The following is a 17,166-nucleotide window of genomic DNA, read 5'->3' on the forward strand; positions in this document are numbered from 1 at the left end:
TATGGGACTGGTGTTTTGACTCCATCAGTCCGCAGACTATTTAGAAAAGCCTGTATGCATGGTGTCAGAGTTAAACATAGCCAGTGCTCAGTTATTGCTCACAGGAGAGGCTCAGACAGCGAAGAGGGAGGCATTGCTACTTGTCTGTAGGTCTGGATGGTTCCATAAATGAACACATGAAGGCTTGTGGAATGAAAAGGAAGAGATGACTGAGGTTATGAAGGAGCGTCGCACTTCAGATGCAATCCCCATCCTTCATTAAAATTCCCATTAAGAGATAAATTTTACAAAAATACAACATTTTGTATGAAATGAAAGGAATTCCTCCCCATTAGAAATCACAGTGGAGACAGCTCCATTTGCTCTAAATTAGGTACACTCTGAATGAATATTTTAATTAATCCGTTATAAATAAGCCAGGCTCTTTCCTGGAACAGAGTTACCGTTTTCTTCCTCGGCAGCAGTGGGATGTGCTCACTCTGCTGTGTGTATGCATGTACGTGCCCAGGCTTTTGTTTGTTTTTAATTTCTCTCTCTCATTTTTGAACCCGTCCCTCAAATGATCAGTTACAACACATGTCCTTAACCGTGGATTTGCTCGTGTTTGGCTGCTCTTACTTAGGGGAGGGAGGAGAGGGGGAATAATCAGATCAACACACCCAGACCCCTGGCAGCATGTTTTGAGAAATAAAAAGAAGGAGAGAAGGAAGAATTCACACATAAAAATAGAAGCCCACGTAGGTTGGCCATATATGGAGTACCGGGGACTTCAGAGGGATACCCTCTTCGGACCACCCCTTTGGCGGAGGAAATCACTGCTGCAGGAGGCCCCCTTCCCCCCTCCCCAGGCTGTTCGCCCGCAGCCGCGCTCAGCCCCCAGCCCCGGCCCCGGCCCTGGCCCCGGCCCGCGGGCGCTGCGCTCCGCACCGCACCGCTCCGCGCCCAGGGAGGCCGCAGAGGGGCGGTTGCGGAGAGGCGGCGGGGCCGCCTCGCCGGCGGTGCGCGATGCGCGGAGCGGTGCAGCGGAGCGGTGATGACTCAAGCCCGCCCGGCCCTCTCTGCCCCCCTCCAGCTCCCGCCTCCCCCCCCCCTACCCCCCCCCCTCCCGCCGGGGAGGGCTATTAAAAGCTGCTGACGTAGGAGCGGACGGCCATCTTTGATGAGGGCACGGCTCCCGATCCATTGAAGAAGGAGACCCGGGGAGGTCAGCAGCGGCTGTCCTTGCCTCCCATCTGCGGCACCGACCCACCGACCCCGCAGCCGCGGCCCGGCGTAGCGCTCCATAAGCAGAGGTAAGGGTGGGACACCACCGAGGGCACCGGCTGCTCAGGGGGGAGGGGACGGTATTTACGAAAATGAAATCAAAAAAAAGGATATATTTAAAGAGGGACCTGTTCGGCTTTTTGTCTCCAGCCTCTGGGCTGCTACGGGGATGGAGGAAGGCAGGGAAAAGGGGTGTAATTTCGCCGCCAGCCTCGTCGCCGGCTGGAGTCAGGGGAGGGAGTCGGGCTCTGCCTCTCCGCCGTGCCAGGCTAGCTTGCGGGTGGCAGGAGGCCGGAGGAGAAGGGAAGCCCGCGGGAGGTCGGAGGAGAAGGGGAACCAGCGCCATTCCCCCCGGAGCGGGAAGGAGGGCCCGCGACCGCGCTGCCCGGCTCGGCCGGACTGGGCTGCTGCCGCCCGGGGCACTGCGGCGCCCTTCCCGCGTCGCACCGCGCCGGGCTGCGGCGGCGCTTCAGCACCGCGGACAGAGGCGGGAAGGAGGCGGGGGTCAGCACCGCGGACAGCGACCGGGCCCCTCCGCCCCGCGGGTCGGCACCGCGGAGAGCGCCGGCCGCCGTGGCCCCTGACCGGCCGCGGAGGCTGGCGCGGCGCCCCCCCGCCGGCAGCGCGCAAGGCTGGCCGCGCCGCGGAGGCGGGCGTACTGCAGCGTCCTGCGGCTCCGCGCCTCCCCCCGGGCTGCCCTCCCCGGCAAGACCCCGCCATGGCACACGGGGAGCGCCGTCCCCGATGGGAAAGCGGCGGTGCTCGGTCGTTCCGGGATAGGACCTCAGGCAGAAACAGTTGTGGTTGTACGCGGTCCCCCGGCAGCTCAGAGTGCGAAGAGGGAGAAATTTTAAAAAAAAAAAAAAAAAAAAAGAAAAGGAGAAAAAAGAAAGAAAGGCAAATAGCTTGAGTTCGTGAAATTCATCGGCGTTCAGCACATCGGCCTCTCTCCCTGCCCTTTCGCGGGTGGAGAGGTATTTCTGCATGGGAAACGGGGCGTTACATAACAGCCAGCCGGCAGGGTCCCTCCGGGGCCGGGCACTGCCCGCGGGGGTCAGCAGCAGCCCCCCGGGGCTTCCCCCGCCTGTGGAATCTCCGCGCTCCGGGCCCTCGGCGCCCACCCCTCCGCACGGCACTTGCCGCGGGCTCTGGTGCCTCTGCGCGCCCGGGGGCTGGGGGCTTGCCAAGCCGGGGGGGATGGGGGGGGGTGGGGGGGGGTGGGGGGGCTGGGCCCTGTCCCGTCCGTCCCCCCCGCCCTCCGCGGCCGCGCTGCAGAGCGGTGCAGAGCCCGCCGCCTTATGTAACGTGCTGCCCCATCACGGCCAGGCACCAGCCGCACCGCGCTGCGGGCCCCGGCTCCTCTGGTCTGGCAGTCCTCCCCCCAGCCGTCCTTTCTGCTCCCCAGCACCCCAGTGTCCCCAGCCCCCTCACTGCGGCTCATTGCTGGCGAAGTTAGGAACTTCGCTGCTTTCTGCGGGGCAAATAAACAAGGGGAGAAGGGGGGTCAGGCTGTGCGTCCAGACACTGTGCTGCGTAGCTGCGTCAAACCAGGGCCTAGGGATCTGCCAGATTTACGTGTTTGAATAATTGCTGCTGGTTTCATTCCCAGCTGAAAGGGGGGGGAGGGGGGGGGGGGGGGGGGGCTGGTCTGCAGCGCAGCCCGGGGGTGGCAGAGCAGCCCCACAACCCATACCTGGCTGCTGCCAGTCCTGGCTGCAGCATCTGCAAGGACATGCTTGTCCCATACCCCCCACCCTGTCCTAGCTCTGGTCATGGAGCAGCTCTCCCATCAACCGTGGCAACATGAGGACGGCATGGTGCAGCCATCCCTGAGGGTGGCAAGGGAAGGGATGGGGCCATCTGGGAGATGAGTGCCTGGGGTGGGTATAGCTGGGGAAGCGACTCTCCCCTAGGTCCCCATCTCCCTGCATGCCCCTGCATCATGGGCGAAGATGCCAGGAATCTAGGAAAAAGCAGCAGTGGTTTTCCATTGCTACTGCATAGTGCAGAAGGGGCAGCCAGGAGGTGACCACTGAAGAGTTTGATACCTAGGAGCAGCGCCAGAAAGACAACAGAGGTGACAAAACCAAAGGTGCAAATAGGCCTGATTTGCAAAAGCAAGAGCTTGAGGCTGCCTCTGAAGTCAGGAGGAGTTGCAGAAACTCAGCATGTTATGAAACAACATGCAGCTAAATAGCAACCCCCAAATAAATACAGTTTAACTTTCTTTCTACCACGGACTACAAAATTAGCGTGGCATTTCCAGGAGCATTCAGGACCAGGCTCTGTGACCACTGAACTCACAGGGGCAGTGAAAGAAAGAACTGCAGAATCCAGCCAGTACCGAACCATCAAAATACATCTAACGAGATGCAGCTCCAATCTGCAGATTTATTGCACTGGAGGTGGGAGCTGCTTTTCGGGTCAACGGAAAGCTTTTCATTTGTCTCTGTACGCTTTAGGTATGGCAACAAACAGCAAGACTGAAGTGCTAAGGTAAATAAAGCATGGTCTCTACCTAATGCTTGCACTGTTTTAACTGAGCAAGGTAATGAAACAACATACTTTCTTGTCAGTATGAACAATTTCAGAAACTTTTATGTCTCTGTGTCACAAGGCTATAGCTTCTGCATATGTAGCAACCCTTGGGGAAAAATTGAAACTATGTGGCACAGTGTAGGGCTCACTTTGTTAATGGTTTCTTTCAGGAATGTAGGGAAGCCTAGGAAAAGAAACTGATTTACCTTTGCCTCGGCTTGCTGTCACACAACTACTCCTTTTCTTGTATTTTTTCCTACATCTGTGTCACAACTCTTTATAATATAAGCACAGTACTTTCATCTGCACATGTTTATACACACACACACACAAATTTCGGAGATTTCTAGGGTTATAAGCTAGGTAAAACCACAACAAATATAGACTGACTTTGCAGCTTTCATTGGAAAGAGTGCATTTTTCTGTCTATGAAGTTTCATCCACCATTACCGATGCAGTCACCTTTGGGCTGGGTGAGTGCCAGGCAAGCTGTAACAATAGACTTGTTCAAGCATTTTAGAGCATCTAACACAGAGAAGAATAATGCGTTGCTTGAAAGCTGCAGCAGAATGCAGATCTCAGGCAGATCACAATTACCTCTAGGAAGCTGGACTTTGGAGCGGGCACCAGGGCTCACATATCTACTTCTGGGAGTGCTCGATATAGTTTGCCAAGGCCAGCAGTTATCAAAAATAGTTTCTTTTTACCTTATTATTTTTGAACCTTAAATGATATCTTTGCCCTTAGCTTCAATAAACTCTGGCTTTCTTCCCTATTGACCTTGCAGATTTAGCTTGCTGCATTATATTGCAACAAGCATTTCTCCAAAATGCACAAGTTATACTCCTAGTTCTTGTCTATCACCCTATTGTTACTCCCTCCAGAAATACTTAGATACACATATCCACCAGCAAAATCTTCCTCTCATCAGATCCTAGTTTTCAACATGCTGCCCCATATCCCACTAAATTTTCTAGGACTTTCCACCAAGCATAAAGAAAGTCAACTTCATAGGCTCAATTTATTTTTCCTGCTTTATGATGGCCCTGTGGCTGATGTTGTGACACTCAAAAGTGGATCTGAATGGCCTGGAGGGAGTGTTTGAACCACTTGGCCTGTTTTTTCCAAAGGAAATTTAGCTTTGCCTTTACATCTTTCATTGTGTTCATTTGTTATTTCCTCATCACTTACCTCATCTACCATCACCTACAATCCTTTTTTTGACTGCCACTAAAGAGCACTGTGGTGAAAGAAACACAAACTTGGGCAAAGCATTAGGACCCTGCTGTAAAGGATGATGAGCGGATTCCTGATTTTGATTATTCCAAGAAGTCTAATCCAAAGTCAGTTGAAATCAGGGAAAATACTTCCACTGGTGAGGCAGGCTTTGCATGAGGCTCTGAATAAGCTCACCAGTCAGGCCGTGTGCTGCTACAGGTGAATGCAGGGTATGGAAAGCTTTTTATTCCCAGCAATGGGTGCATATTTATCAGCCCTGCAGTCCAAGAGAAAACCCTGCACATGATTTTATGGGGCTTGTAACAAAGAGAACTTTTGGCAGTTTAGGTTTTTCAAAGGGAAATAAGTGCTATGTACATATCCTCTTGAAATATACTGACATGCTGTAATTCTAAAGAGAATTCAATCATTGCATTATAACCTTTTTCTTTTCTTCTCTTTTTAATAAGGTGAGATATGGTATCTTATCTTACCTGCTGGAGAAAGCTGAATTCTAATACAAGCACAGGGAGAAGTAGAAGGAAATATTAAGTAATTAATCATGGCCATTCCTGGCCTTTGAAAGCTGGAAGTTAATACTGGCCAACCTGTGTTCTGTCTGGCTATTTAAAAGGGAAAAAGTTTTTTTTTTTATTATTATTTTTTTATAGCTAACAATGTTCTATTTCACTTTTAAAATGGGATTTAACTTATTATTGGCCCACATTGTTGATTGGTGTGAATTAGTGTAGCTGAGTGCTGTGCTATACTACAGGCTGATAAGCTCCAAAGCTGGGGCTCATCGTTCAAGTTTTAAAACAGAAATGGGTATACTTGCTGAAGGAGCAGGTTTTTCCGTAAACAGAAGTAACTGGAAATGCCATCCCCCCAAACCCTACTTTCTACCAGCCTGGTTTCATTGTCACAGATTCCCACAGACAAGGTTCATATAGTTAGTCTGCCTCAGAAATGGTGACAGTAAGCAATGATGAAGCAGCACAGGAGGAATACTGCATGTTATGGCTGCATTTCAGGTTGGGTTCTGCTGCACTCTGCTGGTACATAACACCAGCAGAACTTTTTACATGGTGTAAAACCCAGGACACAGCTGAATTTTTCCTAGAGGCCATTAGTGTGCAGAAGAAGTCAGAACTGTATCACTGGATGTGGAACAAAACCAAGCCTGCAGTTCCAGGTGCAGTTCGATTTAAAAGACTGCGCTTCCTGGCAGTAGCCATTCATTTTTCTTCCAAATTGGAAAGTTGTGGGAAGTTTTCCTGCGTTCCAATAAATGCACAGGAAAATTATGCTTCTTCCATCATGTTCTTTAAGGCAGTATTTTTAATGTTTGACTACTAAGACATATTATCGGTAGATTAGAAGTAGGAAAGAATGAAGTCAAGTGTCACTGTACACATTTCTAAAACAAAAAGAGGGGAACAGTTTGTATACATTTTTATTATAATTATGGTTTTCCTTGTGCTTTTAATATGACACAGTTATTATGCCAGGGTTTACTGGTAGAATCCATGAGCAAAATGATAGTTATCATAGCTTGTGTCAGTGTTAACAACTAAAATGTACATCCTAGACATTAAAAAAGGATGCTTCATGTAGGTGATTTTTGAAATTAATGCAAGATTTGTTATTTCTTACTCAAAACCTAGCAATTAACAGGGAGCTGCACATACAAAGGCATTGCAGAGTGCTTGGTAGGGCACGTTTGTGATTTAACATAGATCACTTCCATCTCTCACATTTTCTCAGTAGCATACCCTTACTAAAAATCCCAGGCAGCAAATCTCCAAAGGCTTTCACAGTCACTAGATTGTCAAAGAGACTGGAAGGCTAGTGTGGCGTGGGTTGAAAACTAAAGGCTCCAATCACATCACAGCTATCGTGTTTGTCATGATGTATTTATTTGCTGTAATTACTCTCCACCTGAAGGAGAAGAATTCTGTTTCTGGGTTGCAATACAGTTGTACCAGAAGAAGTAATATATTTTTCCTTTTGTATAAACCAGTTATTTGGAAGATGTGCCAACTGCTCCTTTGGTTCCTTCCCCTCTCCTGGAAATTATAGCTCACAGTGGAACTGTGCAGATGCCAGTTCATTGATCCGCCCTACAGAGGTAAATATATTTCCTCCAGCTACTCTAAAAAATGTCATGAAACAAAAGTATACTTCTTCAGAAAAGCTGATCTGTCAAAATACTGTTACCATTCACTGATTTTTTTCTTAAACAGGAACAGAAGTCTTCCATGCATATTTAAGCATCTTTTAAAAGAAAAGGTACTAAAATTAGCTTCACCATGCTTTAGATGCAAATTAAAGTTTTCTTTTTCCCTTCTACGTTAGTATTTTTTGGTTCAGTCTGGTCCTCATTCACATCCTTAGACACCTCAAAAGGATTTAGACAAGCTTGCCTTTCTGCAGCCATCAGGGAACTGCTGTTTGATTCAGTGCAGCACTGCTCCTGCCTGGTACGCCTCTGCACCACGTGGTATGGACATGGACACACACCTCTCTGAGCTCAGGGCTGCCTGTGCTGAACAGCACTGACCCCGTAGGTGACTGACATTGTTAGGAGAGAAATTTCTGTTCTCTATTTATTAGGCACAGACATCTCTTAGGAATAATTTGTTCTTGCAGAAAACAGTAAGAAAGCTATTGCAATTTATTGGACTAGAGACATTCAGTAACAGTCACTTTAGCTTCAGATACTGTGTTTTAGTGATTAAATCACAGGGGCTGCATCCAGAATATCTGGAGTCAGGTGCAAGTATCAGATACTAAATTAATGTAACCTCTGTCAAGTGTCTCAATTACCTCCATCCACAGAAGAAAGACTTGAGATTAAAACAACTTTTGGCTTGCATTCCTCAGCTTCATCTTAGGACCAGTATGTGTATCTTTGGAAAGGTATTTGTATGTTTATTAGGGCATAGCAGTCTCCACTGCCTGGGGATGCTGACCTAAAAACTGGTACCTGTAAAATGCAACATCCTCCCAACATAGGTGATTATCATTTGCTTAGCATTCAAAGGGCTGTTACACATGTTTACAAACCCCTTCAGGTTTGTAAAAGGCTTGGCTGGAAGGTGCCATATAAACCCAGATTATTAGTATTACATTCATGATAGCAAAGGAAGAAAGAGATTTCAGACCAGAAGGCAGATGAAACATTCACTCATTTGATCGTGCTCTCATGGCCTGGTATAACACAAGACAATGAGTTTGCCAGAGCCATGCATTTTGCCAAGGCTGCATTAAGCTGCAACGGGAGAGTGGGACTGAGTCCTCTCTCTTCAACAGCACTGGTTCCAAACTGGTAACGTGACAGCTGAATATACAGCCAGGATACGTTTTGTGACTATTTGAGTATTTCAGCCAAACATTTGCTTTTCCAGAGAGTATTCACCTAAGTGACACTCAAGTATGTGAAAAGCCCTGAAGAAACAATCTAAGGTATGTGAACCCAATTAAATTGAAATTCACCACTGACTTCTAACAGCTGTTCTCCCCAGAGGAGCATTTCTTTTATTTGCTCAGCTGTATGGAAATGTGTATTTGTTGCCTAGCCTTTTGAAGGATTTCCTATGGGATTTTGCCATTAAAAACGTGTTCTTAGGATATGGTACCTGTTTTTGCAATTCCTGAAAATATATGTCTTTTTCATAGAGAGGAGCAAGAGACAGGAAGGCCAACAGCAGCAAAAGGTTTCAAAATGGTGCTGCCTGAATTCATGAAGGGCATTATATGACGCAGCTGTTGGTGTTCACAAGAGACTAGATAAGATGGCAAGTCTCTTAAAGTCTGATTTTCCTAAGAGGTTTTTCTTATTTAAAAAAAAAGAGAGGAGAGAAAAAAGGCCTGGATGGCTCTGGTGTGGTGAAGGCTTGTCAGTTCAGTTCATTTTAGAGATGAGCACATCAAGAAAGAGACAGCAGAAAAAACCCTCAAGGCGCCAGGAATGCACTAAGTATAATTGAAAATGTCCTAGACCACTTGTGTTACAAAGAGTAGGACCATCTGCAGGTCTCAAATTTTTAATATTAGCAGGGCATTTTAAAATCTGTGCATTGCCTAGTTCCCTTTTTCTTAATTAATTGTTCTAAATAGTACAAAATAGCTGCTCCTGAAGCAACTCTTAGGCTCTGAAGATTATTTTCTAACCCTGGTAAACAAGAGCTGGTGTGCATTTCCAACAGGTTGACAAATAAGAATGCAAGAGAGCTGCAGACATCACAAAAAAGGTGTTAGGCTGCTGTAGTACCCCAACTCCCGGATTAGTGCCCAGGGCACTTAATGTTGCAGTGTTGAACGGGATGATAGATGTTACCATGTGACAGAAGAGCCTAGCAGCACCTCTTGTCCTCTGGAGGCCTCAGTAACTATGCTGTCTTTTTGTTTCTTGGAGTCTAGGGTCTCTTCCTAGGCCCACCTCACCTTACCCAGCCTCAGCTTTCCGTTCTCTTAATATTCCACAAATGCTCTGAGGGAAAGCACCCTGCCAAGAGAGGGAGGTGCAAGGAAAGACTCCTTTCAAAGGCAGGGGTCTCAGTATGCTGGTATGGACAGATGCAATGAGCCACCCAGAACACAAAGGGACAAACTCCTACAAGAGAGTAGGAACACAGTGCAGGTGGTGATGAAGTGTTAACTCTTAGGTCCTGCTACATAAGCACCCTCAGCTACAAGGACCCCAGTATTTCCATCTTCTTTGACTGGTTCATTAAGTATAAGGCCAGAAGAGGTTACCCATGAGTGAGCCGAACCCCCTATAAAACAGAACATCCCACAGGCTACAGGGCTTCTCTGTATTAACTGCTTCTCCAGCAGTACAATTATCCAATCTTGATTTCAAATATCGCCCATGGTGGAGAATGTGACAATATATGGTTTTTAATTGAACAGTGAAATCCAATAAATTTTTTTATTGTGGATGCAACCATTTATCTGCAAAGCTATTAAACTGCTATTTAGATTGATGAACAGCTCCGCTGCTGCCCTGCTGTGGATTTCCCCATTGTTACTCCTATTTCTTCATGGAGTAACACTTGCTTTCCTCTTCAACATTCATATTCTTGGAAGCTCTATTCTTTCCCAGTCAGGACCCCCTTATATTTCTGTTCTTTCCTTGTCCCCAGAAAGAATTTCCTTGCACTTAGGAGGTTAGTCACAAAGCTTTTAAAACATTCTGCAGCCTGGCAGGTGAAGAGATAAGACACTGATTCAATGACCAGAACATACTCTTTGGTGCTGGAGATTAGACTTTTAAACACAGAATGTGAGACTCCAGAGCTGTTTACGGATTTCAATTTCTTTACTTTCTTTTTGCGGTCTAGCCTGTTTTTGTGGTGACATTTCCAAGAAATGTGTTGTACACTCAGCTGGTCTCCAGACAAAGAGCTCTTCCTTTCATGCCTGCATCCAGAATCTGTTTCTCAAAACAATCTACTTTCCATAGTAGAGAAGTCAGAGAGCCTTCAAAATTTAACCGAGCTTTCTACTATTGTTGAACATGGTAGGCCACATCCTGGGCTTAGAAGAGTTACTTGTATCTTAACCAAACAGTGATCCGCTGTACCAGTAAGTCTGAAGAAGTGGACCAGAGAATAAAAAAGAGGAGACAATAACTAGGAGAATGAAAAAACAAAGCCAAAACAAACAAACCCCAAACACAAAAAAAGACAAAAACCAGGTGAATTGAAATAGCAGAAAGGACGGGATGGACTTTTTGATTAATTCTCCTTGTTGCTGGTCTTTCCCTATCAGTACACCAGTGACAATTACCTAGACTTTAAAAGTAAACTTCAATACTCAAGTGTTTGGTAAAAGCATCTTAAACGGTGCCCTGAAGTGTTAGGTTATAAAATTTTCTCAGTCCTGGTGTCCAGTCTGCATCCCTTTAGCAAACACGACCCTCTGTTCAATCTTTGCAGTTTAAAATGCAGAGGGTGTGCAGAGGCGCACCCTTACTCCTAATATCATGAGGGCAGAAACTTCTACCTCTTTCACTAAGAGAAGAAAACCTATAGCAGTTGATGGGCACAAACCCTAAAGGACAGGTTTGTAATCCACTGTTTCAGACTGAGAAAGAAAAGTCCTGACCAGCAGGCAGCACGACCCAAGCTCACACTCCAGTGTTTGACTTCACCTTAAACTTTTCTGCTGGCTACTCTCCTCAAGTGCCAATCTTTCTGGCAGCAGATCTCTTAGCAAAAAAGCCAGGCCAATGACAAAGCAAAGCCACCTTAGCTGCTTATTACCCCAAGTCTGATTCTTGACTCAAGATCTCTGCACTGCCAGCTGCAGGCAAAAATGGAGAGGGGATGTTCTCCTCTTCCTCCTGTGTCTCCTCTGCCCTGCTGCCAGAGGAAGAGCAGACCCTAGGGAGGGAAGCAGAGGGGTGACATTCACATGCAGGCTTACAACTTGGCATGACATCTAGGAGCAGCACAGATATATCACAACATTGTTTATGCAGGCAATACATGTTCTTCATGTATTCAAGCTATACTACCCTTAAGGATTGCAGCAAGTTAAGAGAAAAGAGGGAAATTATGAAGTAGCCCATGCTAGAAAAGGGGAGAATTAAGAACTAGCCAGAGTTTTGTCACAGTGAAGTCTTATAGATGCATATACAGACACCAAGACACCAGGCTGGCAGTATTTGTGAGAACTTTTTCCTTGTGGTTAGTGTTTAAGCTGAGCAAAATGTTAATGGCTGCTATCTGCTCACTGTGGTATTTGAGACACACACTTGCTCTGCAGCACTTACGTTGAAAATAAAAGCAAACTAGTGTTTGTGATACCACAAGGTAGAGCTCAGACTTTTTTCTTTTAGCTGGAAAACTGAAAAAAGGCACTCGCTTTTTTCAAGCGTGTCAGAAATAGAAGCCTATTTTAGAAGAGACATGAAGTTATCAGTGCAAATTAATAGTGCCAGATAGGGGGTTAAATTATTGCCTTACAGCTGAAGACATGAGAGAGAATGAAAGTGGTAGACTATAAAAAGGGTATCACCAGAAGTGATGAGATCCCACTGCGAGGTGGGATTTGTGAACACTGTGCTTGTGCTTATAAGCAGTTGCTCAGATGAATGGTTTTATGGGCCAGAGCGAGGGAGAGAGAGGGAAAAAACCCACAGTCATTTTTAAGATCATGTCTCATAGTTTACTGCTTTGCTCAGGACAAGATGTCCAGCAGCACAAGCTACAATTAAATACCATAGAGCTTTGCCTCCTGGGCTGGCTCACAGCTGCCAGAGCAGGGGAGCTTGCCAGAGCAGTCAAATAAATGTGGCTGTGTATTGGGTTTGTGTGGCAAGGTTTCGGTGGCAGGGGGCCTACAGGGGTGACTTCTGTGAGATGATGCTAGAAGCTTCCCCTGTGTCTAATGGAGCCAATGCCCACTGACTCCAAGACAGACCTGCTGCTGGTCAAGGCCAAGCCCATCAGTGATGGTGGCAGCACCTCTGTGATAATGTACTTAAGAAGGGGGGAAAAAAACCCTGTGTAACTGCAGCCAGAGAGAGAAGTGAGACTATGTGAGAGGAACAACTCTGCAGACGCCAAGGGCCTTCAAGAATGAGTGGGAAGAGGAGCTCCAGGTGCCAGAGCAGAGGTTCCCCAGCAGCCCATGGTGAAGCCCACAGCAAGGCAGGCTGTGGCCCCAGCCCATGGAGCCCACAGAGGAGCAGAACCCTACCTGCAGCCCAGGGAGGGCTCCACACCAGGGCAGGGGGTGCCCAAAGGAGGCTGTGACCCATGGTCAGCCTGTGCTGGAGCAGCTCCGGGCAGGGCCTGTGGCCCCATGGAGGGGGGCCTGAGCTGGGACAGGGCTGGGGACCCCGCCTGCGGGGACCCTGCAGGGGACCCAGGCTGGAGCCGGTTGTGCCTGTGGATCTGCACTCCGTGGGAGGGACCCATGGGGAGCAGTTTGTGAAGAGCTGCAGCCCATGGGAAGGACTCATGTTGGAGAAGTTGTGGAGGACTCTGCCCTGTGGGAGGGACCCCATGCTGGAGCAGGGGGACAGTGTGAGGACCCCTCCCCCTGAGGAGGAAGGAGCGGCAGAAGCAACATGTGTGACAGCACAGCTGACCTCAGCCCCATTCCCTGTCTCCCTGTGCATCTCAGGGGGAGGAGGCAGAGAAAATCAGAAGTAAAGTCGAGCCTGGAAAGAAGGGAGGGGTTGGGGGAAGATGATGTAAGATTTAGGGGTTTATTTCTCATTACTCTACTCTGATTTTATTGGTAATAAATTAAACTAATTTCCCCAAGTCGAGTCTGTTTTGCCCATGACAGTAATTGGTGAGTGATCTCTCCCTGTCCTTACCTCGACCCACAAGGCTTTTGTTGTATTTTCTCTCTCCTGTCCATTTAAGGAGGAAAGTGACAGAGCAGCTTTGGTGGGCACCTGGCATTCCGCCAGGGTCAACCCACCGCAGGCTGTTGAGCTGAGACAGCGCTAACTGGGTCAGCTTCTGGAGCAACAGGGAGCTTTGTCAGAAAAATTCCAGGTTTAAGGGTGTTGTTGCTGAAAAATGACAGTTATTACATTAAGAAAGCAATTCTTTAATACAGATATTTCTCAAAACATTTCAGTTATGCTTCACTTGGGTAGGAAGAATGTTTCTTCCTATCTCATCTGCACTTCCAGTGGGTAAAGAGAAAGTAAAACCTCTTTTTTTGCTAATTATGAATAGGGCAAAGAAAAAATGAGGAAGGATTATAGAAAAATGTTCAAATGTCAAGTCTTCAGCAAAAATGGGACATTCAAAAAAACTAAGTAAGAACAGTTTTGAAAAGTCTTTTAGACCAACACTTGGACTAGGGGTGTTCTGATGCATAAAGAGCTATAGGTATGTGCCAAAAACACTTGTGTAGACTTGTAGCAACAGGATGGCTAAGAACATGCCATGGGTAGGTCCTACCAGCCAGAGACAGCCCTTCTTCAGCTGACATATCATGCCAGTAACAAGACAACCTACAGTGTTGAAATAATCAGACCACTAGCTACAAGAAAAGGAAGTTGTTTCAGTGGCAGAATACTTCCCAGTCCAACTGAGTATTTAGTCCCAAATGCTTAGCTGGGGTAAGTCAGTACAGCACCACTGCAATCAGAAGAGCAAGCCTGAGTGGCACCTTGTGGAGATCCTAACAACAAGTGATTTAAAAACACACTTTAAGAGGAAGAGACAGGTCTTTTTGGCAGTAATTAAGCACTTTTTAACTCTGCGGACACAGTAACAAAGGAACCTATTCAAAAAGCAAATGCCTTAAGTGCAAACACTTAATAATGCATAGCTGCATTACACAAAAGACAAGCTGTGGAGCTGCCTCTCCTTTCCAAGGGAAGTGCAGCTTGCAACTGGAGTGCACAGTATAGGACAGAGGCTCAGGAAGCATTGAACACTATTCCTCATGTGCCCTAAGAAAACAGGGGCTGCACTTGTGGTCTTCTGCACGCTACAAAGAACTAACAACATAGCCCCTGCCTAAGTCTCAGAGTTAACAATTTAATTCACTGACTGAGAAACTAGGTAGAAAGTTACATAAATACAAGCATATAGTGGTTTATACAAGGCAGGAACATAGCCTATTCTATAAAACCCTTAATCAGTTGAGCATAATAGGAATTTTGCTATGAATCATCATATATCTAAAGGAGAACTTGGTCAGATCCTGTGTCCAGCATGGCAGAGCAGCACTGACTCATCTGAATCAGTTCAAGTCCAAAGCAGGGGCAAGACTGAGAAAAATGGCTCATCAGCACCTCAGCAATCACTTGGCTGAGATACCCTCCAGGTGATTGAGTAGAAGAAGAAAGAACAGTTCACAGCAAATCAATCATATAGTGAAATCCCCATATTTTTTCTGTTTTCAGAATGCTCACCACAAAGTTTGATTTTTCTTGACTTCCTCTTCATCTGAAATGATTTGTCGAATCTTTTCTCAGAAAATAATGATCTTCAGACTGCTCATTGCACACATTCAAAGCTCCACCTGTGCTGCATTCCTTCCATTTTGTACTGAGGGCTTTCTGCTCCCTTACTGAGTGTGCAAGGGCTACAGATGTGGGAAGAGTGAAAGGCTTGTGTTTCAAATCCAGGATTCGCTGTCCATGATTATTCTTAAATAAACATTTCAAAAACGGATGGTTTGGCAAGCATTATTCCAGTAATTTTGTTCACTAGATTTTTGATAGGAGTCTTAACAGAGTCATGTGAAATAATACTGTTTTGAGGCACCAGGAGGATGCTATTAAAAATGCTGAATTGCAGCTGGATATATGTTGGTCACATTTCTTCATCTAGGCTATCATGTTCACCTCTGAAGAAATAGCAACTGTCACTAGCAACAGTCGCAAGAGATGCAGCCTGCAGAGAATCACACTGAGCAAAGAAAAATATCTAGGACAGTGATTTAGCTTGTCTGGATTATAATGTTTCTCATAGATGCTTTGCAATTGTTAAAAGGCCTCCTAAAGGAAGGAAACAGCTTGTTCAGGTCTGCCATGAGTAAAATAGAGGAATAAATAGCAATTGCAGGAAGGCTAATACAGTATGATACAGTTACATGAAAAATTCTAGGCAAGTTTCTGGGAATGCTGGAACAAGAACATTCAACCTGAATTTTAGAAAATCCTTTTCTGTGCTGCCATATGTTGTAACATGGGGAAGAGCCACAAAACTGGCTTTGAACCAGTGAGGTGTAAAATGTTTTTATTGCCTGGGTGACAGTCTCATTTTCCCAAACTCATGGCCGAATGGTCGCTCTGAGATGGCATGTAGCAAACAAGACACATGAGATCAAAAACGTGTCCATCTCAAACCTGGAGTGTATTACTTTGAGCTGAGACAGAGACATGTGATCCACTATTTAAAATTTCTAACAGAACTGCCAGGACCTCTCTTCAAAGGCAGAGAAGATGTATGCATGTGGACTTGTAAGGGTCAGAAGCAATCTGGCATTCTCTGAGCAAATTATACACACTGCAGGACTGCCAGATACAGGTGGACCGAAGGGAAGTGTCCAGATGTAACTGCAGATGTCATAGGAAATTAAGCCATTCACTTGTGCTTGCAATTCACAAAGTTCCATTTCTAGGTCAGATGACAGCTTAGTTGGCCATTACTGCAAATATCTCTGACTTTTCTTGAAGTTTTCTGTCTAGAACTCATAAAAAAGCAAAGGACAAGTACCATTTTTATGGGAAGCACATTGTAAAACCACATGAAGAATTAACTTTATAGAAGTTAACGAACTAAGGAAGTTGTTAAAGGACGAGGTTCTCTAGTACTCAATTAAAAAGAGAAACTGAAGAAAAGAATTGCAACTATTTGCTGTCACTATGAAAACCAATATTACCAGTTTTGGGTATGTAAAGGTGTAAATATTTGTTCTAGTAGATACAATTATTATTGTTTGTGATTAATTAGATTTTTGAGTAAACTGCCAGTAAAGTTTATTCATCTATGCTGTTGTTGTGTCGTGATGATATCCTGGTGTGCGTTTAACTATAGGTTACTGAGAGATAAATTGTTTGCTTAATAAATCAGATCATCAAAGAATATAGAAATATTGTTTAATAGATGCTGTTGAAATTAATTTATTTCAGAATTCAACCACCTTGCTCTGTATAAATGTCTCCAGTACTGCTTAAACTATTTAGTCATAAAATCTGAAAGCTCAGAATGTGAAATATTGGGGGAAATTCAGTATTTTAAATAAGAAGTTACCCATTTTCTACCTGTTTCAATAACAAAGAGAACAGTACTTCCCTCCAGAAATAACATAACCTATTGCATTTATTTTAGTAGCTGGTTAACTAAGTACGGGTACAGAACACGTGATAAGGTAGTCAGATCCCTAGGCAGTGAAAATGGATTTTGATTTGCTAGTGGAAAGAAAATAAATCATTTTTGTCAAAGCTTTGAAAAGCATAAAAGTATTTTTTAGAAATAAATACTTGCACATTTTTCATTTGCTGCAAAGCTTCCATTTATGTGAGAAATGAAGAGTTTTAATCTTCTTAGTAAGCTTTTTGATCATTGTGTGATTAGCTTATAAAATCAGTATATTGCCCATTTCTAATGAAATGGCGAACTTTTTTCTGTTTCTTTGCTTACTTGTGTCTAT

General features: G+C 45.5%; 1 protein-coding gene across 3 annotated transcripts in view; it reads left to right on the plus strand.

Moving 5' to 3' along the window:
- Positions 1-1,137: 1,137 nt before the first annotated feature.
- SNAP25 (synaptosome associated protein 25) overlaps positions 1,138-17,166 on the plus strand; it is a 66,133-nt gene continuing 50,104 nt past the window's right edge. Inside the window, exons 1-2 of one of the 3 annotated variants that reach the window (XM_040612098.1) lie at positions 1,144-1,292; positions 7,043-7,150. The gene's annotated coding sequence lies outside the window, so the exon portion shown is untranslated. Of the gene's footprint in view, positions 1,293-7,042; positions 7,151-17,166 lie in introns of all 3 variants that reach the window. The other 2 variants (XM_040612097.1, XM_040612095.1) reach the window with 2 other exon arrangements.

This window comes from Falco naumanni, chromosome 12 (assembly GCF_017639655.2).
Source record: "Falco naumanni isolate bFalNau1 chromosome 12, bFalNau1.pat, whole genome shotgun sequence".
Taxonomy (NCBI): domain Eukaryota; kingdom Metazoa; phylum Chordata; class Aves; order Falconiformes; family Falconidae; genus Falco; species Falco naumanni.